This window comes from Python bivittatus, unplaced genomic scaffold, assembly GCF_059951505.1.
Source record: "Python bivittatus isolate LINGU-HERP-01145 unplaced genomic scaffold, Pbiv_v1 ctg000020_np1212, whole genome shotgun sequence".
NCBI classification, from domain to species: domain Eukaryota; kingdom Metazoa; phylum Chordata; class Lepidosauria; order Squamata; family Pythonidae; genus Python; species Python bivittatus.
Genome location: NW_028277030.1, coordinates 128189572 through 128216058, shown reverse-complemented (window position 1 = coordinate 128216058; position 26487 = coordinate 128189572). Strand labels below are relative to the sequence as shown.

At 39.1% G+C, this 26487-nt stretch overlaps 1 long non-coding RNA gene across 3 annotated transcripts in view; it reads left to right on the top strand.

The window, feature by feature from the left end:
* The window catches only part of LOC148217179 (uncharacterized), a 45906-nt gene extending 22750 nt beyond the window's left edge, over positions 1–23156 (top strand). The window contains exons 3-5 of one of the 3 annotated variants that reach the window (XR_015797645.1): positions 5615–5763; positions 11848–12046; positions 21449–23156. This is a non-coding gene — a long non-coding RNA (uncharacterized LOC148217179). Of the gene's footprint in view, positions 1–5614; positions 5843–11847; positions 12047–21448 lie in introns of those variants that run through there. The other 2 variants (XR_015797647.1, XR_015797644.1) reach the window with 2 other exon arrangements.
* Positions 23157–26487: the final 3331 nt, after the last annotated feature.

The window sequence follows — 26487 nt, the reverse complement described above, 5'->3', positions numbered from 1 at the left end:
AAAACCTGGCTACCAATCCTGAAAAATACAGCCTGCAAAAGGTCAAGGAACTCAGCTCAACCACCAGGACATGTGAACAGTTCACACAATGAACTTGCTAATCACCCCCAGCAGCCCCTCGTTAACAATTCAATAGAAGAAAAAACCCTGCCTAATCCCCAGGAAGATACACACAGATGCTGACACCAAAACAAGCAGCCACTCAGTAACCCCCCCCCACACACCCCCAATCCCCCCCCTCAGATCTCTATAAATACCCACAGAAGGGTCACTTCACCCTGGGCACAGAGAGAACTGCTCCTGTCTGTGCTCCTGCCCTCTGAAGATGCTGGTCACAGGTGCTGGCAAAACGTTAGGAAACAAAACTTCAAGAACACGGCCACACAGCCCGGAAGACCCACACCAGCCATACTTCCGTGTAACTCAACAGAAGCAAAAGTGTAACTATTAAGGGTCTAAAGTAACAACAAAGGGGGTCAGTCCTAACCTTAACAGATGACTAGATAGGTTGGTTCTGCCCATACCCAACCCTGTTTCCATCCCTATCAAATTTTACATTCTGAGCCATCAAAAATTATCTTTATCCTTCTGGCAACTCCTCCAGATCTCTCTCTAAAAGAAAAGGTCTCCTGCCAGACAAAGCTACAAGTATGGGACTTCATGGACTTCACTGATCTTTCTCAGTGGAAGTAACAGGAATCTTATGACTGACTCAAAAGTCAGTTCCCTGTCTCTTAAAGAGCTTATCTCTGGAGTACAGTCTACTATATCTACATGTCCCATGATTTATCACTGATCCCATGTTAAACATCAATATGGAATCATTTGTATCCTATGTTCATCATATTTAGAGCTTCCTTTACTAGAATGCTTTTATCAAGATGTTTCATTGCATCTAGTATTCATCCTGAGTCATTGGTAAGGCCAGTATCCATTCAAGAAAGAAATCTAAAGAAATGGCATCAAACAAATACATGAATGGAGATGTGCAGTGACGTTGTTGTTGTTATGTAATATCTTCTGAAGAATATTGTTGTTATGTAATCTCTTCTAAAGAATACTCAGAAAATGCTGGTAATTTAGGGTCAATTCTAGCTTTAACCCAAAGCCAAAGAATTGTCCAAATGCTGTCTTAATATATATGTGGTTCCAAGCAAAACTGTTTTTTGCAAATTAAATGTGGGAAGGTTGAATAATTCTAATTTTGTCAGCTGTTTTGACAATTCCATTGTTATATAAATACTACTACTCATAAGAATAATAATATTTATTATTAGGACTATGATGTGATCTTATACAAATGTTCTTGTTGGGTCAGTAGTTCAAGACTGTCCTTGAAGAAAAGTAGAGATGTAATAGTAATAAACAACATAAGCTTAATAACTGAAGGCTCTCTGCAAGAAGACTTGCACCTATGCAAGCCATGTTTCGTGGTTCTTCTGATGCCACCCTTGTAAATCTTCCAGTAAGTACAGGGGCAGGTAACAATGGAAGTGCATAGGAGGCCAGTGGTCTGAAAAGAAGCTCCAAGTGAAGGGAGTGGAGCAGCCGTCACCCCCCCCCCCCAAAATGATTCTGGAACTCACATCAGGGCCTGGAGATATACAATCTTCTCATCCAGTGCTGACTTTAAAATGTAGAGCAGTTTGTTGGCAACTTTAAGATGTGTGGACTTTAACTCCCAGAATGCTGGCTGGGGAATTCTGGGAGTTGAAATCCACACATCTTAAAGTTGCCAAATTTGAAAAACGCTGATGTAGAGTCTTACAAATGTACTTTTCAAGCAGGGGGGTTAATTTTTCTGTACGTTCCAGCATTTACCCCAGAGTGCTGATGCCAAGCCTACAACCAAAAATAAGTGGTGAGCCTCATAATTTGGAAATTTTCAGTAGAGGCCCGCAGGATTTGAAACACTATCTTTAGGGCAGTAGTGCTAGCCTTGTCATCTTACTCATGCCAGGAAAAAAAACACTTTTCTTTCAAGCTTTTAAGAGATAATGTTAAGTTTGCTTTTTCTAGCTTTATTGCTGCTTTTCAATTCTCAGTTTGCTATTTTGTTTTGGTTTCCAGATTATTGATGTTAGAGGTTTTTTAAATGAAATTGTAGCATGCATACACACAGCTGGAAAAGAGTGCAAAAGAAAAAAAATAATTTGAAAATGTCCATTGAAGTGGTTTGCATTAGTTAAGATCATGAAACTTAAAAGTTTGACTGTTTCAAAATCTGGATATGATGGAACAAAATTGACTCCCCAGGCTCTCTTATCATGAACTAGCCTAGTCTTGTGCATCTCTTACTGAAAGAGAACGTCCTGTTGAATTGTGCCCAATACTTTCAAAACAGATCCCAACTACGGGCTGCAGCTGCCTCCTCAGTGACATATAGTAAGATTTACTTAATCTGCTTGAAAAGGGGAAAATGTTTTTGTCCCCCAATTTGTTGCAACATCTGAAAGTTCATGAGGCTATGACCCCTCTTTGAGAACAGTCTCCCACCACCTGCAAATACCCCAGGAAAAGCAATGGAACAATCAAACACGTGCTGGCTAACTGTTGCCAAAGCAACAATTATGGTTTACCCCGAGGAGGTCTTCAGCTCCACCACAGCTTTGTCAGAAAGGAACGTGAACCAGCTGTTATCAAATAACCATTTGGAAAACACTGTGACATAATGGTTGTAAGTTCATAAAGAGACCCCCTGATTTTTCCCTCAATACCAATAGGGCTGTCTCCAGCTAAGCATCATGTAAAAAAACCCTTTTTTCATGTCATGCACAATAATAAATAATCCATTTAATAGAATGAACACTGACTTACCATGAGTTATTTAAGGCCTCCTCTGGAGCTACTTTTATTAGCATACAAATGATAACAGTACATGTTCCTGCAGTCCTTTTTCAGTAATGTTGGATGAGGTGGCAACTTCATCTCCATGGTTGTCCCTCTTGGAAACTAGGTGGCAGGAGGGAGATTGTGCTCCCAATGCTGGCACTTGCCAGCTGTCCCTGAGCTTCACCCATTCAGGTGATAGCATGGGTCACTTAGGCATTTGCACAGAGAAGGTGTATCCATAGAAAACCTCTCATGCATTTGGTGAATATGTATTGGTAGAGTAGAACTGAAGCTATTGATCATGCCTCCCAGCAACACGGTGACTTAGGAGCTGCAGTATTGTATATATTGTTTTGGAAAATTGAAACATAATTCCTTGGGTAAATGACAAACACTGAGATGCCTGGAGAAGTCACTTTATTTGGTTTACAAATACTTTAATAAATGAAAACATCTCAAAATGTTCTATCAATGTTTGTTACTCTTTTTTCTTTACTACCCCTCTATATCAGAGCACTGCAGTCAGTCTGCTTAAGCAATTCCGCTTACCATTGGTTAAAACTCTTATTCAGGAACGTCACCCTACATTCCACCTTCCTGCTGCCCACCAGTCCCCTACTAATAACACATGATATGTCAGTTTTACCACAGCATTATTGTTGCATCCTCTACTTGTTCTTCCTAGAATCATCAAAGGGGTGGTCCCAGTTTACAGACTGAGAGAAACAAAGAATAATTAGGAGACTCTCAGACATGTGCCTTTCCTATAAAATGGTGTGAAACTATTTGCAATAGTTTTGCTAATGTTTTGCCTCTTACCTTGGAGAATTTTACCTCTAGGGTTGGCCAAATAGCCTTTTCCATAGAAGCCAATGAATTAACAAAAAAGCTTTCTGAAAATGGAATAATTAGGTCCCAGTCACAGATTGAGAAATCTCTGCAGGCAAATGTGATGTCATGATTGCAATCTCACAGTTACCAGTAGAGGTTCTGCAATCTGGAGGGCTACAACACTGGTTGCTGAATGTGCCTATGAAAATTCTTATTTTATTTCTGAGGAACCTTCAAAGGATGGTATCGTGAGGTTCCTGCTGATGCCAGTCCTAGAAAAGAGTCTAGAATTTTCTGGCCGTTCTTTGCTGTCTCAGCTTGAAGAACTTCCATCTCCCACTATACAAGGTAGTCATCATCAGCATCACTTACCTTTCTCTCTTTCCCAGTTGTGTAGAGGAAGAAGACTAAATTAGTGGGGCACCCAAGATAAGGGCCCCAAAACCTAGAGGTGATTTTGGCCTGGTGAATGTTGGCAAAAGGGCTTCTAGATCACATATTGATTCCAAGCAGCTGAATCGTACTTTTCTGATTTCATATTTCTTCATATTCATTTGTAAAAGGCTTTTTCCAGATGGAATTTTCATCAATAATAGATAACTGGTGTGAATGGCAACATTTACAGTATAATCTAGGAGCACATACCACACCTACAGGTTGTTTTCACACAGAATTGCCAGGTTTTATAAAGAGGTTGAGCATCAGTTACGAAGCAAAGATTGTATGGTTCCTTCATACAATGATTTTGGCTTGCCCACAGGTAAAGAAAATGTCAAAGAAAACAATGGCAACTCTAGTGATTTTGGAATCAAGGGCTGGGCAGGACTTTTGATTTGATCTTCAAAAGGCGCTTTACAGCACACAAGAGTACAGGGCTGACACAAGATATGATTTTTTAAAAAGTCAAAATGGTAGCCATGATATTGTGATCAAAGTTCTGCCCATTTTTATATGCATTGCAACCCTGCATATACCCCCGCAGGAGTGTAAATGTAGCACTTGTCTGCAACACCTTAAAGCAGCTGTGGATCTACTCCACCCACCCACCCACCCACCCTGATTGCCCAGCTGCCTGCCCAGCTGCCTGCCCCACAATGCTGGAAAAAGGCACAGATGCTTTAGGAAGTTGCAGCAGGTGACAAACACTTTCTGGTGATCAAATCTGAACTTCTGCCCAGCCCTGCTGGATATAATCTTTGATTAGAAAAAAAATCATTCTAGTGTTGAATGTTGAATCTTTGCTACTGTATTACCTATTCATGTATGCTGTCTTTCTGATCCAACCTAGTCATTGTACTAAAATAGGCATATCTTTATCAATTAGGAAAAGGACAAAAAAGACACCATCCACACTTCAGCAAGCAATTTGCAGATATGTGAATATCAGCTTCCTGCAGCAGTTTCTCCATAATGTATAGTTCAGTTCTATTAATGTGAGCATTAAACACACAGAAACTTTTCTTCCAATTATGAATAAAAATGCATTGCTCTAAGTGAGGAACAAATGCCAATGTGGCTTGGTTAGCTTGGCTGATCATGTTATGTGAACCCAGCTATTTTGTCCTATTGAACAAATCATGGTCAAGGAAGCCATGTTTTAATGCAAGAGATAAAGCAAATCCTATTTGTGGGTTTTCTTTTGCTGACTCTGTTACTGTAGTTGCTTTCATTCTCTATGGCTGTTAAGTTCTCAAAAAAAGCTATCACAAACTGGCTTGAAGACCTGAATAGGAGGATTCAGTTCTGTTGATTTTGTCACATAAAACTGAAATATCCAAATGAATTACAAACATTTGGCACTAAGCTTTTTTTTTAAAAAAAAATCCCTCATATTACTCAGGGTTGCTAAAAAGGCATAACCGTCTTTGGCAATGCACAGCATATTGATGTAGTAAAGCTAAGGATGTGGAACCAAAAAAATAATCCTATTTTTATGTTCCTTGCCCCCCAGGTTGAAGTTCAGGGGAACAGCTGGAGAGATTTGTTCACGCCAGCTCTGGTGCTGGAGCACAGCTGTGGCTTGTCCAGCATTTAAACTCCTTCCATTAAACTCTTGTAGCCTTCAAGCAACACATATTTTGCTGCCAGAGCTTACTAACGGTAGGATTCAAGAAGACATTTTGAAAGCCGTTATCAAATCTTTAAATCTAATAATACAATAAAAAGATACAGAATTGCATGTTGCCATGCCATTAACACATCTGAGGAACTGAACTCCCTTTCACTGGATGTAATCAAATAGAGGCTGGATGAACATTTGAAGGTGCTATAATTTGGATGCTAGCACAGAGCAGGGTTGGATTTGATGGTCTAAATGGCCCCTTCCAGCTTAATGATTCTATCTAGCCAACACTGACTCCAAACTTGACAGAGCCCTCAGCAAAGGGTCTTCTGGAGGCCACATCTTTTAACTGCTTGAGGGCAAGGGGGAAAACTCTGGTACAGTGTTAATGCAAGAACTATGTAGAAGTGTCAGGCCTCATTAGGGACTCGTATGGTTTCCTTCAGTCTTCAACCAATAGTGTTTTCAGAGATACCAGAGGTTGGATGGAGATGTTCTGTGTGGCAAAGGCTAGGCTTTATTATAAGAGTGAGTTATTTTGGGGGGCTGGATGTTCTACTCAATGTTATGGAGTGAGGGGCAAGAACAACAGTGAGCACAGTGATTGTACAAAGCAAGGGGATCTATTTTAACACCTCTTTGGGTTTTAACTGGATTAAGCCTCTTTTTTATAGTGTAAGCCTCAAAATACTGCAGAAATAGTTTGTTATGATTCAGCAATCACAGTGAGACAGATCTCCAGGGTGGGAAGCATATGTTGCCTACTCTTTCTACATTACTAAGCTAAGCCTCCTACCCCAAAATTCAACCTCTGGAGATCAGTAACAGTTTATGAAAATATCCAGTAACTCCTGGACACCCAACTGGAGCTCAAGGGTGGCAGCAGTGTGTCCATGGAGAACTTCTTTGATACCTGCTAGGCTCCTTTATTTTTATTTCAAAGATTCTTTTAATTGAAACAAATAGGAAGTGACCAGGATACAACTATAATCTGTAGTTCCAACAATACCTCTGGCCATATGTAGACCTACAGACATTTTTTAAAATAAATAATAATTAAATATGTGAATAGCTGCAGCCCAGTGCTTTATTTGTTGGGAAGTATGCTGCCTGTCCAGAAAAAAAGGGGTAAAGGTAAGCTGAGGCAGGAATGAACATCCTAGATGGTTAAGAGGCCTGGAAGTGAATGATTTCACCATGGAAATTTAACATATTCTCAAATTCAACAAATCTCTTGATCATACAAAGTCTTAATAATCACAACTTCAAACAGCCAACGTGTGATGGAATGGACTTATGAAGGCCAGGCTCAGGGAGATAAGCGTTTTCTTAGTTCACCGAAAGACCGTGGGAGCTACAAGAGGATGAGGCTGGCACCTCCCTGAGAAATTCACAGTGTTGTGGCTGGCTGGTTTGGGAGCTGGGGTTTCAGTCTGGGAAGATTCTTGCTAGAGGTTGTAGCTAATAAACATAGCTGAACTGATTTTGCATTGTGATTGATGTCAGGTTTAGCCCAAGGAACTCCAAGAGACAATGCAAAATCAGTTCAGCTATGTTTATTAGCTACAACCTCTAGCAAGAATCTTCCCAGACTGAAACCCCAGCTCCCAAACCAGCCAGCCACAACACTGTGAATTTCTCAGGGAGGTGCCAGCCTCATCCTCTTGTAGTTCCCACGGTCTTTCGGTGAACTAAGAAAACGCTTATCTCCCTGAGCCTGGCCTTCATAATTCCACTCCATCACACAATGGCCTGTTATGAAGTGGGGTGATATGTGGAAAAAAGATGTTTATTTTATATTCAAGAGTCTTCCTTGATGTCCTTATAACTGGGGTGGTCATTATCTTCTGAAAAAATGTAGCCTGCACCAAAAGCACCATCACTCCTGACTATGTCCCTGGGTTGGTTCAGTTCAGGAGAACCCTTGGCGAAGCCCTCCTGATGGCCTTCTCAGCTATAACTCTATTCCAGTGGGTTTCCCATAAGGCCCTATAACAGTCCTATGTCAGAGCCATTTGGGGAAATTAAAATGATAGCTGAGCACTGGAAAAAGAAGAGTTTCAAAAGAGACTTAGGACAAGTCTCTATAGTGAGACCTACCAGGGTGTTGGAGCTTCACAGCTATACAAAGATGTCACATGCTGATATGAACTGATCTAGTTTTCCCTGTATGTCAGCCATTCACTTTTTTAAAAAGTGCATTTGATGCATATAGCAGAGGCTGAAATTTTGCCTGATCTGATACTTGCATTTGGGATGAGGATGAAATTCATCCCTCAGCTACCAACCTGATTATAGCCCTGTTTAATTTCCCCTTTAGATCTCAATAGGAGCTAATATGAACTAAGCAAGCCCCTGTTAGCATAGAATATCCCCCTTCGCTAATTAGCTACACCCACAGCCTATTGAATTCTGCTAATATGATACCCTGAGAACTAAATAAATATGTATTGACTTTGAATCAATGTATAGCATGTTTAGTTTCTTTATACCCTTTCCAAGCAAAAACACAAAACTGCAGGTGTCTGAACAGATTCTGCTATTGAAATGGTATTCGAGCTGCCAGAACAGGTAGCAGGACTAAGGTGCTAGTAAAAGTTATACACTAGTTAATGACTGCTGCCACTGCTGCTGCTGTTACTATTGTACTGCAAGGATTTGGAAGTGGGGGGAGAGATTTGGCTTTTCTGACCCTATGCCAAATTGTCTTTGTTCAGCTTTGCTTCTCCTTTTTCCTTCATCTTTGTTCTGCCCCTTTTGCTCCTTGGACTTCAGCCCACCCACCCATCTTACACAAGATAATAGCAATTTGGGATCGGTTACAGTAAAATGTAACAGGAACTACAGCTGTTGTCCCTTTTCCATTCATGTAAACCTCTTCCAATATCACTAGTTCAATATTTTGCTCAATGTTGTATTTCATTGCATTCCTTATTACCCGAGATGAACTAAATATGCCATTAGAGGGAACAAGTTATTCTTTTAGCAGCTTTACAGCTCCATATGTGCCAAGTATCACTGGAAGTAAGTTTCAGCACCGCAAAGGGAGATGTTTGACATTCACAACAACCTCTGTTTTCCATCTTCAGGATTTTTTTTCTTCTTTTTCATGGAATGCTCTTCTTATTCATATCAGATGTTCTGTATACTAAAATTGGCTGTTCTGAGCCCAGTGAGAATGCTTTCACCTCTCAGTGTGAGGTTTAAAGATCTTTAAACCAAGATAGTGGATGTCTTCATATATAGCATCCTAAAGCATAATTTAGTATTATGAGAATAAGCACCTGGGAACATTGGCTTCTCCTTTCCTTGATGGATAGCTAGAGCTTCACTGAGCAATTTAGAAGCTTTAGCTTCTGTTTTAGACTAACTGTATCTTACTCCGTCATTCAAATCTGGCCAAACTGTGATTTTTTTTTTTAACTAGGGTTACTGAAAACTAAATCAGCTTCAAGCAATAATTAGCTAACTTGTTCCAATACTAAACTGCTCATTGCTAAACTGTAATTAATCTAAAATGGAACCAGAGGGAAAGTGGGGAGATCTTAAGGCCTGTCATAGGACATCCTCAAAAAACAAACAAAAGCCAATCACCCAGGGGTCTTCATTAAAGGAAGGCTAGAGATCCCTCCAAAATCTTCATGTGCCTTTCTTCCCATATTTTGGAATTCTGAATCATCATAACTTTGTTCAAATATTTAAGAACATAAATGGGCAACCATGTGGAGGGGCTTGTGCTCACTTGTGTCCAGTTTTCCTAGTTCTTATTGCTCCTTCCCCTACTTTCTCCTTCTTGCACTGAATTAAGTCTACTGGGGAATCCCTTGCACATTTGCATGAACTCAAATCCTACTTTTACTAGGTCATCAATACATTTTCTCAACACATTCCCCTTCCAGATCTTCTCACTCAAGGAAAATCAGAGATGCAAAAGTATACGTGTGGTCTTATACAGGTTGTCCACTTTATACCAAAAGTTTTAATGTGCAAATAAGCCTCTTATCTTGTTTCTAAGACAGAACTGGTGCCATTAAGAATCCTCTATTGTTCCATTTTAAAAAATATTCTAAGGTTCATAATTTGCTTTCAGTTCCTTCCATTTCAATAAACACGTATGCACTGATAAAACTCTGCAAAACTTTGATTTGATATAGAGATGAATCAAAATTCTTTCTGTATGTTTTATCAAGGCATCAGTAATATGCTGTACAAAAGAGCCTTCATGAAAATATAAATGCTCTCACAAGGAGCCTTGTTTTTTCCATTACATTCAGTTGAATTACATGCATACACTGGTAACATCCAGAGGGGGGATATATAAGTGAACTGAAAGCTGTGAATTTAATATTGAGCACTTCATTGGCAAATTTAATAACACAGACAAAACTATTCTTAGGTTAGAGGGAACATGTGTTTTAGGCATGAACACTTTTATATTCCCTCTTCTGCCAATTCTATTTCATCTTGTGCAAACATTATAGAGTCTCCATCACCCCCAAAGTTCAGTGGATTACCCTGGATAAGTCTTTTTTCCAAACATAACCTATGTATAGGGTTATTGCATATAAAATTGGAGGACAAGATTTCATCAATTGTCTTAAAACTCCTTGAAGGAACAATAAGATCAAAATGTAATGATATAATCACACTGATTTGGCCTGGCCTCATCCAAAGTCCCTTCAGGATGTCATGTTAAATACGTGAGTTTGGGGGGGAAAGGAAAGGCATATAGCAATCCCTGTATCCCTCAAGTGATATAAATCCAATCCTAGGTCTTCTACAGATGGCTGTGAATTGGTTTAATCTCAGCTGGCAACTGTGAGCAGTTAATAAATTCTCTCACAGTGGTATCTGGGATTATGCTAAACGCAGCAATTTCCTTGCTTTTATGGATCAACGCACCTGCCAAAATCACAGTGCCAAAGACAGTCTCTTGCATGAAAACTGCCTCTCACAACTGCACACGATTTAACTGCTGACCTTACTGACTGTTGCACATTATAAAGCATCCTGTATAAACATGGCAGCTACCACAGATAATAATTCATTCCATTCTTACAGCATATTGGAAATGCATTTAGTCAACTCAGCTGGTACATACTCAGCAGTTTGTGTTGTCCAAGGAATCCCTCAGAGAACAGAGAGATCCATTCTACTGAGAACAGGGCATGACCGGGTTCTCACCCAATACTAAGCCATAAAGTAGTTTATTTGCTTTCAGTTTAGCAAGTTATGTGAATCCACCCACAGTAATCTAGCATTGGGCATGAACCAGGCTACTATGGCTTGCTCAACAAACCATGGCATAAAATATTTTGATTTATGATTAGTGAATCCAGTCCATGTTGTAAACTGCTTGCTGGCTGACATGAATGGGAAAACTGATACAACTTTTTTTAATGCTTGCAAATGTCAGTTCCATTGGAGGTTCAAGTGTTCTGTTTGTGAGTATTCCTGAAAGAGGGAATTTAATCCAAGGAAGAATTTGTGAAATTGGTTTTACAACTGTGACAGAATGGAGATGTATTTACAGGAAAAGGCAAAACTTAGCTGCTAGCTAGTTATATTGTATCAGGAAGTGAGTCCATGTGCTTCACGTACATGGGAAGAAAGGCAGAAGGAAATGACCTCAGATTAGCAACCTTTTAGACAAAGAGCAGGCAATCTGACACAGAGTAAATGTTTAACTGTCAGTCTACATGCTAATGCCTCCTTGTGGTCAGTAAGCCATGCGGTGTTGAACATCCATCACTGCTGGATTTGGATCTCCAACAAATTCCTATTTCAAATGCTTTGATGATATTTTGCTTTCAAGCCTCAGGGTGGGAGGAGAAAACTGGCAGCCTGCAGAGCAGTTTGTACTGGCCCTATGACAAGTTAATTCCAGCAAATTTAAATTGATATGCCAACTTTGCATGGAATTTCAGTTGTAAAGGAGGAAGAATCAAATAATAAAAGAGAAAAAGACAGTCCAAAATTCATGTAAGGATTAAGGCTAGGAGTTGGGATTAGTTAGGAGTACAACTGAAGGCGGAGGTTTTCACCTATAAAGCCCTACGTGGCACAGGACCAGGTTAATTGCAGGACTGTCTGTCTCCAACTGTCTCTCCTTGTCCCACCAGAACCAGCAGGATAAGTGCTCTCAAGGTCCCATCTATTAGGCAGTGTCATCTTGTGGGCTATGCCTTCTCTGTCAGACCACTTGCCCTGTGCAACAGCATCACTCCAGAGATCCAGACTGCCCCAACTCTGTTGGCCTTTTGTAAGGAGTTGAAGACTTCAGGCATTTGGACTGGGAGATTAAGTGAGCCCGGCTCATTGGTTAGTAGGTTTACTTACTGTCCTATTGACTGGAAGTAGAATGACTTTTTGATTTTGGGCTGGTCTGGAAAAGGGCCTCCTCTGACATCTTATAGAGACCCTGCAACCAAACCAGGCAATTCTGAAGCAGTTGGAACAATGGTTACAGGCAGTCTTTGTTTACTGACCATAACTGGGACCAGCAACTCGGTCATTAAGCAAAGTGGTCATTAAGTGAAACTGTGACTGTGCTTATGATCTTACTTCAGCTTTCCTTTGCTTTTCAGACCTGTGAAGGTCATAAATGTGAGAATTGGTCATAAAGTTACTTTTTCATCACTATTGTAACTGTGAACAGTCACTAAATGAAGCAGTCACTAAACGAGGACTATCTGTACTTTATACTAATATCATATAATGCATATGTACCCTTAAGTGTTATACTGTCTTGATTGTATTTATTTATCAATCTATTTCCAAAATGGATCATAAGACATTTCTGATTTGTTGTATTTCATTTCATATCTCATGTCATTCCACTTCAAACATAGGCCCTGAAGAAAATTTTGTATCTAGTTGTAGGAAATTTACCAAACTTCGTATAAGCCCCAACAAAATCAGTAGACTTGTTTTTGAAGAGCTATGCACAGAAACGTAATCTGCTAAATTTAGCGGAGTACTAAATATCATGTAAATTTTCCTGTCTACTAGGCATTTGCTATGTTGTACTAGGGACCAGGTGTATGGATTCTTGGGGACAGGAGAGAGATAGATTAAGATTTTTTTTTTAAACGTCCCATTCTATGTCATACACAAGGAAGATGTAAGAGTGTGTTTTGTTTTTTCAGAAAAAGCCAGGGTGCACATTCATATTTATTATAGCCATCATCCCCCACTTTGTCTAGCAATAATTCAAACAATCATGCTTATTATATCTGTTTGTTTATATGATTTATATCTCACACAAGTGATTATGGGCGGCTTACTAAATTACAACAGACAAACCCATCAAACTTAACTCCTCCAGCACCCAAGGATAAAGAGTTGACCCTCACTCGCCATCAACAGTAACAGTGCTCATCTACCCACCTGATCCAAATGCCTGGGGAAACAGCCAGGTCTTCAGTGTTGAATGTATTGTATTGTACTGATCTACACGAATTTATAGTCAATCATTTAAATGCCTCAGCGTGTATAAATAGCTTTCTTGTCTATCTCAACCATCCTTAGTCTTGAAATGAATAGCAGTTTTTTAAAAAATAAACTTCAGATTGACTTTGATTCTTGGTAACTTTCATGGCCACATCCATGCCATTTTCTCAACATGATAGGAAATGAATTGCAATTTCTTGCTCCCAGGATATTTTATTCAATTTCCTGGTCTAACCCATGACTCTAGATTTCCCAGACGATTCCCCAAAGACAAACTAGGGCCAATCCTACTTTGCTCTCCATATCAGTCAAAGATGGCTAGGTGCTGCTATCCAGGTAGACTTTTTAAAAAAATCAGCAGTAAATAACAAATTAAAATTAAATACCCAATTAAAGCTACACTCATAAACCTACTTTATTAAGGAGTAACAACACAGAATTTATTGTGGAATTTATTTTTACGTGACAATGCACAGGATTTCATTATAAGTGTTTGTGTTACTTAAGTTGGATTAAAATTGTCCTTGATATTTTAAAATCACACCAAAAAAGCAACTTTTTGTGCATTCAGCCTTTTAAATGGTATTCCAGAATCTGCCCTTTGATTCAGGTCTTACCTGAGCTTTGTTAACCTGCCAGGAAATCTAAAATAAAGACTCTCTCAACTCCTGACTACATAGACAGTGTGGAAGGTTTTGCTATTTATTTATTTATCAAATTTCTAGGCTGCTATTCCTTCTTTTATGATATTGCCTTCTTCTAGGATATTTTGGATATGCCCTGCCTTCTTCTTTGGCATTTTCTTCTTTAGGATACTTTTTCAGCTTTGCCATCTAAAACTCTGGGCATTTCCTGGTGGTCTCACATCCAAATGCTAATCAGTGTCAACAGTGCTTTTAAAATCACCCAAGACTGGCTAGGTACCTCCATCGGCTGCACAGTTAGATAATTGACCTGGGTGAAATAGCCTTGATCTTCTTTGTCAGAAAAATCAGTGAAGTGCAATATCAAATCCAAATATCCATAAATGTTCCACTACTTTTCTATGGATTCCTTTAACAGACCTCATATACCACAATTTGAGAAGTTCTGATATTCAGGACATCTAAGCATCAGCCCTGGAGAGGTAAGGGCATTTAAGAAATACAGCTGAATTTTTTAGTGTAATGGCCATTATGCTGTCTTAAAATGTGTAGTACAGATGTAGTTCAGTTGCTGCAGCTCGGATCTGAAAATGATCACCTCAAACATGGGGAACTATTTTTTCCAATAACTGAGAGTGGCATGAAAGAGATGTTAGATCCTTTCAGATAGGTTCATCTTAGTTTGCCAGTAGAATACTGTATTTCTTCAGCTGCCCTTCACCCAAAGAAAAATATTTTTTCCCTTTGAAATGTGCAATGTTGCTTTCTTCTATCAAAGGGTCTTTGGGGGTGGTCTGTTTTCCATGGGAGAGATTTCTCTCCCTATTCTTTCAAAAGATTTGCAGGTTTTGGCCAGTTGGTGCAGCAATTTTCTGCAAGCTCTACATTTCCAAAGTAAACCAAAAAAATCCAGCATGCCAATTGCTGCTGTACTATATTTATCAGGAGAAATTTTTAAAAGGTAAGGGCAGCACAAAAACATGATGTTTCCATGTAAAAGGCTCTGAGGAGGCTTGGCAAATGGATAGGTTTGTGATCTAAAAAAGCCTCGTTTTTGGTGGTGTATACGTAGGTGGTGTTCACCACATGTGTGACTAGATCAGGCAAAGGATTAGCAGCTAGTGTTAACCTTAGTTAGGCTTCTTCTGGCTTAATGTATTGTTCAGATCCAGTTTGTTTACTCAGTTTATGGTGCACAATAAGAAAATGAGTTACTTCTGTAACCAGGTGAAATATGGTGCATGAACATATTAATCGCATTCCACACTCATTCCAGAAATGTTGCCCCCTTTTTTTCCATAATGCTTCCAAATCTTGTAAATTAAGTTTGACCTGTTGCAATAAATGCAATTATTTTTGCTCTCAGACAAGGGCTACCGTATCTGGACTACAAAAATCCAGACAACCCCTAGAAGGCTGCAAAGAGGTACAGAAAACTCTAATTCTTTGCTTCTCTTTGCCAACACTACCTTCTAAATCAGAACACATTTTTCTTTGATGTAAAACTCTCTCTCTCTCTCTTTCTAGACTGTCACACTTCAAGCATTCCTAGAATTTGCAAACACACCCTGCAGATACGGACATAATTTCCTGTCTTACGGTAATCGCATTTGAAAGCAGCTGAACATTTGCTGACTAATATGCCCCAGTTCATTTATTCCACCCACATACACACATTCACTGAGAACTTAACAGAGCTGCTACAAATCTTTAGCCAGGGAGATTGTTCCAGCAACAAAATTAAGTTACTGCATTGTTTTAGAGATGGGATGATCTTATTTTCTGGCATGCATTTTTACAGGCAATAGACTGAGAAAGTAATGAGTATTAGAGATCCATGAGCATCTCTTTCTTTGCCCCAAAAAGTTCAAGCCCCTACATGCATTCCACGTGAGAACACAAAAAGAATCAATGCAAAACTCACCATCTTGTTTCATCTTCACCACTGTAAATGTACCTAGGGCATGAAGGGAAGGAGGCAGTGAAGGTAATGGTGGGAGAAGTATCGTCACTACATGTTTCAGCATCCTGGGCAGGAATGTCATTCCAATCAGAGCCATTTTGACAGGCTGAAATATATAATTTCAATGCCTTCCTCAATAAGCATGTAATACTTACCAAGGACCTACAGCCCCAACTGTCACTTTACCAACATCCCTCTCCTTTCTCCTGGCCCATACTCATTTCAAGGGAAACGGTAAGAACAAAAGCATCCAGTGAAATTGAAACCCATCTTACCACGCATTTACCAACTGCCTTATTTCAATACTGATGCTGTTCCTAATGCATTTATATGTTAATGTATTTATTAATTGTATACCGAATGTTGACATATGCCAATAAGTTTTAAGAATTTCTAGGGCGCCACAGAACGCTGAGGTACAGTGGAGTTAAAATAGTGATAACAAAGTGAATAGCAATTTTACAGAGAAATTATACATAAATGTAATCCTTGTTCTGAAATACTGGGAGAATTTTAATCTCCTTCAGTACCTGTTACACCTTTGGAGGTAGAGACAAAATGTCCTTCTCAAATTTTGTCACCCATAAGAAGGTTGGATAATGTTTCAATATGGTTTATTAGGGATCTAATGATGCTAAAGGAAGCAGTTATAGTCCTCTCATAGGACCATTGCATCCACCATCTGGTAGTATGAACTAACAGTACAGTTCATTTAGTGTTAATTGAGCTGAAATCTTTGAGAAAGGAGTTTTCTGAGATTTCGCCTCTTCTCATCTACTGAAAAATCCCCCTACCCCAATTCTCTACTTACAATTAATATGAAGAATTTCAGGAGGACATTTTCACTTAGTCAGTGACCCAGATATATCAACCAGGATTCGGACAGTCACTGTGCACAACCATTGAAGCTTGTCAGAAGACAGAATTGCTGACAGGCCATTCAAAGCATTGGCCTGAAGTTCTTCTGCACTCTAATTCAGCAGTTGGGCTGTCAATTGATATAAGGGGCCAGCAGCAAGATTCCCATAGGATATAGAAATCCTGGCTCTACATCCTGAATAACCTCTTATCTAAGTAAAAGTCAAGTGACTCTCCTTTGTGTTTTGTGTGATTGCCCCAGGATCCATCAGCTGCAAAACTGATCCCTGTTCTACAGTGAGAACACTCTTAACGTTGCAACACAAAAACTGCAAATTAAATGAATAAGATACAAAGGACTATGTAGAATTACCACACATTTATTCTATGAGCAACAGTGTTATTTTGTATGCCCAGGGCCACTGCAACTCATGTGCAAATTTGGGGGTGGGGAGGAGGTGCCAGTTGCTAGTTAAAAAATACGAAAGCCATGCAGCATGATTATATAGAAAGAGATCATTCAAGAAAGAGAAGATGCAGTATTTTGTATATTTTTCAAAAAGTGGATGTGGAATTCTGCACAAGGGTATCTTATGCCAGCAGTGGCCCTGTGTATGCCCCAGAATTGCATTTTTAAAAAGTGAGGATTTCTATATGTCTTTTCAACAGGGGGAAAAAGTGAATGCAGAGTATGCACATAAATACATCTCACAAAAAGTGGATGGTAAACATTTCAAAATGGAAAGCAATCTTCACCATCCTTTTCACAATCAGTAATCAGGAAACAAAAACAAAATGATAACATGTGCAGTACACTTATTTAAAAATACACACGTGTAGATGTAGCTGCAGAGTTTTTGATGTCGCAGATACTGCATCAGGAACTGATTGGATAATAATCAGGCACCATCAGTTCTTAATGCATTGCCTTCAGCATCTAAACAAGCTTCAATGAAATGCTCACATTAATCAATTTGTATATGCTTGTTTTTGTGTTTATGCAAGCCAGCTTCAAAGACAGCCTGTGCAGGACCCTAGTAGTGTTATCTTCACTGTCAGAGAATGATAAGCATATAAATATTTCCAGATCTTTTTGCCTCATTGTAGGAAAAGCCCTGACAAACTGGAGCACGTATGGAAGAAGGTGTGGTCATGTATTATTATTATTAAGCTTGTCTGTGATTTTGTATTGTTAATTCATTATCTTAGGCTGCCTAAATAGGTTATCATTCTTGCAGGCTTCCCAAAGTAAGTTCTTTTTTGAAGTTTCAGTAAAGCAAGGAGCAGAAAAATCTACTTGAATCTTGTGATGTTTATTTAATTAGTAGAAAGACGCTGGTGAAAGGGCAGGATTGTTTTTTTTAAAAAAGCCTCTCAAACCTCACCTTATCTCCGGGGGGGGGGGGGGGAGGCAATAAAACAAGCAAACAGAGGAGGAATAGCATTGAACCAGAAGAAATGAGAAGAATCCAGGGATGAAGATGGCTACCAATATTAGGAAGATGAATATGTTTGATGGTGTCCAGATGCCTGACATTATATACAAAGAATCATGAATAATTTTTGAGCCAAACTGCTGAAAAAGGGTATCTGTTTTATTTAGCATTATGGGTGGCCTTGATCATCAACTACTACTGTCAGTCTTCAGTCCACAAAAGAAGTTTCTTCTTACAGCCCTGATTGAGACTGGGCTTTATTCCTTGGACATAAAAAATAGAATTCAAAAGGACATACAATGGTACAAATGCAGATAGAATATCTTGTCTACCTCTACAGAGTTTGAAAAATCCACATCAGATGGGAATTTCTTTGGCTCTGTGGCTTCTCCCACAGAGAGTCTTCCCATTGTAGCTGAAATCATTCAAAGAGACACTAGGAGAGAACCCAACACAATCTCAATTCTGTACAGCAACCATGAATGGCTGGAATAAAGCAAAAATCTCAGTTAATGGACTATCAACAGCACCAAGATAAGCTTATACTTGACAGAAGTTGAATTATGTGAGGCCTGAGATTCATCATACTGTCCAAGTTGAAAGCTTGAATGTTGACAAGCTGTATGTTAGACATCTAGGAATAGTAAGGAGGAAAGCATTAGTTTATAGCTGTGTTTTGTGGCTGGGAATACACCATAGAATTGAACAGTCTGCAGTAAGTGGCTCAGCTTGCCAATATGTGTCCCCAAAATACCCAAAAGAGCACCGCTTCACCCATGAGAATAGCTATGTCAACGAATTTATATAGACTTAATAGAACCATTGATGGGCACAGTCTTTTTTGCTATAGTAGATATATGTTCAGAATTGCCAGAGGTGTTTCTAATGACTCCAATAACAGCCATGAATTCCATAAACACATTGCAAGTACTGCAGAACAATTACTGACCGCAATTTGTCATGGAAGAGTTTCAGACATTCTTGAACAAGCAAGGAATCAGATATGTGTGTGTATGCATGTATGTATGATCAGCACCAGATCACCCAGATACGAATGGATTGGCTGAAAGTTTGCTTCAAAATTTAAAGAGTGCTCTGCAAACAATATCTGGAGAAAACATGACACTGAATCAAACACTTGCAAATTTTCTTTTTGCATATTACACTGCAGTGTACATAACAACAAATCAAATGCCAGTGATGTTGTTTCTAGGTTGTACCTGAAATTCAGAGTTAGACTTTCTCAAACCTATTAAAGGTAGTCCTTGCTTAATGGCCATTCATTTAATGACAGTTCAAAATTACGACAGCCTTGGAAAGGGTGCTTTATGGCCCATAAAGCACTTCTGGCCATTGTAAAATGTCACACCGCTCCCCCCCTCACGATCACATGGTCTCATTTCGGGTGCTTGGCAACTAGCTCACATTTACAATCGGTGGCCAAGTGCCCCGCGGTCATGTAATCGACATTTGCAATCTTCTCTGCCAGCTTCCCCATTGGAAGCTGGCAGGGAAGGTTGCAAGTGGAGGGGACGTGGTGGCGGGCAGTTTCAGAGCTCAAATCTTTGGGATTTGAGGTCACTGCCTTTGCACCACTGCGAAGTTTCCCCTCCCTCTTCAGTGGTGTGAAGGCAGGGACCTGAAATCTTCAGGTCCTCTGTTCACTGCTGAGAGAGGGGAGGGGAAAGAGGACAGAGCGAAAGAGCTGTCTGCTGAAGGATTTCAGCTCCATGCAGATCCTTCAGCAGATAGCTCTTTCACTCTGTCTGCTTAACAACCTGGGAGATTGCTTAACAACCGCAACCAGGAGTGCCTGGATTGCAGTCATTGAGTGAAGCAGTCATGTGGTGTCTCGCTTAACAACCACTTTGCTTGACAACCGAGTTGCCAGTCATAATTGTGGTCATTAGGCAAGGTATGTGGAGAAGTGTTCAGGCAAACAGCTGAAATAACTTGGACCATCTTTTCACACTGAAGCATGATACTGTTCCATTGGACATATTGTACTAACAAAAAAATACAGAAGGGAGTTTCAGTGGATAATCAGAAAGATAAAAGAAAGAATTAGGGTTTTTCCTTAAACTGTAGAGATTCCTCCTGACAATACTGGAGACAACACATTCATCAGCTGAAGAAAAGAAAGGTACCAATAGAAGTTGCAAATGATATGATTGGAGATTCAACTGTAATTTAAGAATTGGCCCACTGAGTGGGGGCTTTGAGGTTGTAAGGAGCAAAATGGGCACCTTAAGTCTTGCAAAAGTTTAAAATAGCCATTTTGCTCCTTAAAGCTTTCCTTAACTGTGAAAAACTAGACTAATTTATTTAAGCGTTTGGGAATATTTGAGGGGAAATCAGCTCTGCAAAGCTTATTGCTTCCATTTTGCCCTTTAAAATCTCCCAATCTCCTTGCAATGCAAAAAACAAAACAAAATTTAAAAAGCCCCATTTACACCAGGGATACATTGTGAATTTAGGGGTCTCTGGGAATCATTAAAGCAATGTTGAGGTTACAATGCATTGGTTTGGATAAGTGCTCACCTGTCCCAGGAAAAGGAAAGCTGAGGTGTAAAGGAGTATCCTGAAAGGCTAGAAGAGATTGCTGGAAATGCCACCAGTTTGCCTTCTGGTAAATGGGTGTTTTACTAATGGCCACATCTATGAGGAGGCAAGCATCCTAATGGCAGCCATTTTGGCACAGCATTCACATATCAAAGTTCCAAATACATCCACCCACCCCAAAATATTGCTTTGCCCTGGTTTATGTCTTAGTACCAGTCTCAGTAGTTAGTTAATTAGTTGCAATATTTGCAAACTGCCTTAATTATTCCATCTCTCAGCAGTCTCCAGGCACTGGGACAAGACCTTCTCAGTCTAGCCATGAGATGCACAGTCGGGTATCATTGGCATACCAATGATACCAGACTTGATGCTGATGGATAACCTTACCCAGCAGCTTCATGTAGCTGTTAGAGGAGATGGGAGAGTGTTAACCCCTCTGCAAATCAGTTTGACCTTTCCTCCCATCAACACCAACTGGAACTGGCCACAAAGAAAGGAGAATCACTAGCATCCTGCCCCCAACTCCTAATCCCCGTAGTTGATCCAGAAGGATACCGTGAATGATGGTATTGAAAGCCACTCCTTGAGAAATCAAGGAGTTGGGACAGTCTAGATGTTTTGGAACTCCCCAAATCCTCAGCTGCTGGCTGTGCTGGATGGGAATTGTCAGCTTTGGGTACATTGTTATGACATTTCTATTTGCTGTTCCTGCTTTCTATGTCACCCAGCCTTCACAGGTAAGCCTGTGAGAGAGGTAGCCAATGAGGGGGAAAAAAGCTCATTAACATTTTTGTGTTTCTATTTTCAGAAGAGCCATCAGGGAAGAATATTTCCCTTGTGGGATTTAGAAGAGCAGACTTAAGGCAACCTGGAAGCCATACCACATCACAGTTGGCCTCTTTACACATTACCCATTGGGTAATGCTTGCCTGCAACTACATATTCCAGTCACAGTGTGAAATAAGTTACACCCAAGAAAATGTTTGCTTGGGATGCCCCACTGGAGCTGGTGGTTGATGAGTAACTAACATGTATGGCCTAAGACCTCCCTGGTTCTGCTGAAACTGTGTTCCATTTGGTCCTGGGTGGCTCAGTGTTTGAGCAGATGCACAGCTCTGTCTTCTACCTCTTAAATCCAGCCCTTTAGGGAAATGCAGTTTATTGCCTAAACCAGAGCTACTCAAAAATGCATTGCTGAATACTGACTCATATGGACCACTCTGAGTGCACTGTCCCTCCAGGGTTTTGCTTCTTATAATGTTTCTCATATGACTGCAGATAAAACCCAGAATATCTCCCCACCAAGTCAATGAGTGTCTTTAAATCCAAATGGCTTTTGGCTTGAAGACCTCACCATAAAATAAAACTTCCACATTCAGAGGTACTCTGTCCAATGTACACCAGAGTAGTAGTTGCCTCTCATTCCTGCTTTGGGGCTCTTTGGAGTCATATGGCTGCCTACTGCTGGAATTTATGCACTAGACTAGCTGGCCTGTTGCTGTCCCCTAGCTAACAGAAGCTTTTATGGCCTTGTATAGAGGCAGAGTTGAGTATTTGCCATGATTCTATTATAGCATAGAAAGGACAAACACTTCTGGTGAGGCACAATCCCTGCTAGTTCCTACCCTTGTTCCCTACCCAGATCATACTGGCTGTAACGTTGTGGATGATAAAACATTGGGCTTCACCTGGAAAGCCAGATGTGGTTTCTTTAATAAAACATGATTTAACCATTCATAGCTTAATGTGATATGTGACCTCTGTCAAAAGATTTGCATCAATTTTGGATTATATGCATCTTCTTTTCTTTCAATGTTACCAATATGCACTTGTGCATTACAAAACTTTGCTGTTTGCATTACACTAAAAGAATCTTGAGGCAGTCATATAGACATTAGCATCACAATTCCTTATTTTATGGGTGTCAGCTGGAGAACAACAGAAGGTAACAGTGCATATACTATAAATAAAGGAACACAAAAGGAAAATGTGATTCCACAGTGCTCTACGCAGAATTCAAAAAATTAAAGAGAAGTACAATGGAAATTCTCAGATACATTGGTTAATTTCAGGAATGACACTGCTGGCTACTTCAGAATTCTACAATTGAGGTAGAAATTTGAAAAGAATTTTAGAAGCACTCCTGAATTTTCCCTCAATGGAACAAAATTTAATCTGAGCATCTCTTCCTGAGTGCCTTTGCTGTTTTTCTCCTTTCAAAAGTCCTCTTGACTATCACCAAACAAAGGACTCATGTTTTGTGCTGATTTCTAGGTTGTCAAACAGTATCATTCACATGGTACTAACGCAGGCATCAGAAGATTTGAGGAAAATCCAGGTTTGCAGAACTGGGTGGGAAAAATACCTCTAGAATTCTTTTTCATGCTAAAGGAAGAAAATCCCATAAAATACCAATGAAATTAGGCATGTTCATTAAAACCTGGATTTCTTCTCAGAAGAAATACAAAATGATTTTGCACTAGTCTTCAAAACAAGAGTGATGAGGACAAGATGTATGAGCTTAATACAATGAAAAGAAAACTAACCTTGCACTTGTGACAATGAAGTCCTATTTACAAGGAGGGATTTTTTACAAATATCACTTGAGTGAAAAGTTTCTTTCTTGTTATTCCCCATTCTACTAATTTTCTAACCTATTAACCTAATTTGGCATAAGTGAACCTTATTTCTGAGTAAATAAAGCTCTTACACTAAAGCACTTATTAGACAGTAAGCTCCACTAAACACAATTAAAGAATTATTTCTAAGTACTCTTCTGCCATAAATCTGATCATCTGTTCTCTAAACTACATCTAAGAACTTCTTCATGTCAACTCAACACAGAAGGGGAAACCTTTCATAATTCACCAAAATAGTAAATTAATCAACTAACTAATTGTAAGTTTTAATTAAACTTAAAACATACAGGCCTGACTTACAAGTATACCTTCCCCAAATTGGTACATAAGACAACAAAAGAGGAATAAATTTTCCTTGTTGTTGTTGTTGTTTTGAAGGAGTGAAAACATAAGGAAAATGTTATTCATCTCTAACGATGACAAAGTTGACTTTTAACATTAATCACGTTAGTTCCAGTTTTCATAACACAAGGGACCATCCTTCTCACTCTTTCCAGAAAATTCCACCCAGTCACTAATTACGAACAAGAGATAAAGATTGCCAGTAATAAATTAATGAAGAAGATGCATCACTGCCAATTGACTTTACTACTAAGTTAATGGGAAAAATATGTGCAAAAAGAGCCACCCAAAAGAGAGAGATGGTTCTTATGCTCAGAGGAATATTATTTCAGAAGAAACATTTATGACATTGACATACAACCAGCTTAATCTAATTTTAAAAAGAGAGAGGGATGATATAAATAAAACTCAGCACTCGCAGAAAGAGGTATTGCTGTATTCTCTAATTTTCTGAAAGGAACAAGGCAATGTAAGAGCAAGGCTACATGGATTCTCACCAAGCACAAAGTTTAAATGAGTGCAGAATGTAGCATTCTGAAGTTCTCAGAATACTACGTTTCTAGCTTTTATAGTTTGAAAGATGAACTTAAATTGAAAATATATGAGTTCTTGGAAGCCCCAGGACTCTAACACTGCCATCAATCTTTTTTTTCCTGTCATGCCAAACCTCATTTTGTAAAATAAAGCCATGGTATGACATCACATTTAATATTTCCCTCCCCTCTGAAAGTGATGACCAGTGAATTGCGACCAGAACAAAGAAAGATTGAATATTATATTCATGTGTCACAAATATAAAACCTTACAGAGGAAATTCATGACGTGTACAGGGGTGATGTATAGCTGGGCCAGAAGGGAGGGAGAACTATATGTTTTGCAGTAGAGAGGTGTTGGGACCTTGGCACATAACTTATTTTCTCTTCAGTACTGTATAACCAGCAGAAGCAGCAGAATACAATCAAATTAAAGAGTTATGGACTTTTATACTTTCACGTCTCACTGCCTTTGGACATGATTGTTCAGAGCAGTGGTTCTCAAGGTGTGGTACTTGGAGCCTGGGGGTCCCTGAGGCCCTTTCATGAGGTCCATGAGGTGGAATCTACTTTCATAATAATCCTAAAACATTATTTGCCTTTTTCACTCTCGTTCTCTCATGAGTGCACATGGAGTTTTCCACAGGCTATGTGACATGTGAGGATGTTACCGTTCTGATGGCTAATGGAATGTGTACTTGTATGTTCTTGTTTTCTAGAATATTCTTAACTAAACTAAACAACAAATATGTCCATTTTCAGAGATTAACTCAGTTTCTTCTCAGTACTTCTATTGTGCTCTTATTAGCAAGCTTCAGTTACACCTGCTAAAATCTCTGTAACCTCATTATCTTCCAATAAATCATTAATTCGAAATTCCCAAATCATACATGGGTAAAAGATCAATTCAAAGTGCAAGATAGGCCAATAGATTTTAATGCAACGGAGTACAAAATCTTCATTGATACAGTTTCAGATTCCACATTGCAGCTAACCTTTAAGAAACTACCATTTGTCCAGTTTTGGTGTAGTATCAAAGAAAAATATCTGCAATTATCTGAAAAGGCTGTTAAAATGCTCCTCCCTTTTCCAACTAGATATCTGTGTGAGGCCAGATTTTCTTTACATACTTCAACCAAAACAACAGATTGCAACAGATTGAATGCAGAAACAGATATGAGGGTCCAGCTGTCTTCTATTAAGCCAGACATTAAAGAGATTTGCAAAAATGTAAAACAATGCCTCTCTTCTCACAAATTTTGTTTGTTTTGGAAAATATAGTTATTTTTCATTAAAAATATGTTATTTAATATGTAATAGGTTTATTACTATTACTTTAAAATGAATTAATAAAGATTTTAAACATTTCTCAGTTTTAATTTATAATTTGGTTAATATTGATAGATATAACCCACATAAACAAAAGTTCTTTGGGGTCCTCAATAATTTTTAAGAATGTAAATGGGTCTTGAGGCCAACATGTTTGAAAACTGCTGATTTAGATTATGTTGCAAACAGGTAGAGCCATTTCTTATAAACCAAGGCTCACTCATGATTCATTTATATGTATCTAGGGACCCTGTATTCTCCAGAATGCTGATATGCGCACTATGCTCCTGTTTAGGATTACAACAAGTCATGAATTCTTCCACAACAGTTTCTACAAGAATGTTAATGTGTTCACTTTCTGTTTCTTAATTGCCCTCTTTTAGCTGTAGTTTGTCCGGTTAGCAATCAAATTCAGTATCGGAGAGAATGGAAAGATGCTCAAGCATATTCATAGAAACTAAGCTCATCAACAATTATTCGTCTTCACAATTAAATGGAATCTCTGCGTTCAGATATGGTATCCTTTGAATACCAGCTGCTGGAGGAAAATTGCTTGTTCAGTTCCTGCTTGTAGGCTTCCTGAAGGCATTTTGGTTGCCATCACTGGAAGCAAGATTATTAATTTCAAGGGCCTGTGGTCCACTCAGAACTTATGACCAAGTGCATGGAGGCACATTTGCACAGCAGTAACACAGCCACCACTAAGGAGACATGACAAGAGAAAAGGGAAAGTTACAATATAATCCATGAAGTACTCCTTCACACTTGCAGAAAAGGTTAGATTGAATCAAGACTGCAGACTTCAATGTATTTTCCTAGAAATCAATCAGGTAGAATTTAATGGGCCTTATGTATGAATATATATGCAAAAGATTGTACCATTAACCTTTAAACTGCTGGAGGAACCTTTGGTATTGATTTCAGTGAAACCCAATTTCAGGTAACCATTTGAAATACAACTTTTGACTTCAGACAAGTCAGATATTCTAAAATTGACGGTTCTT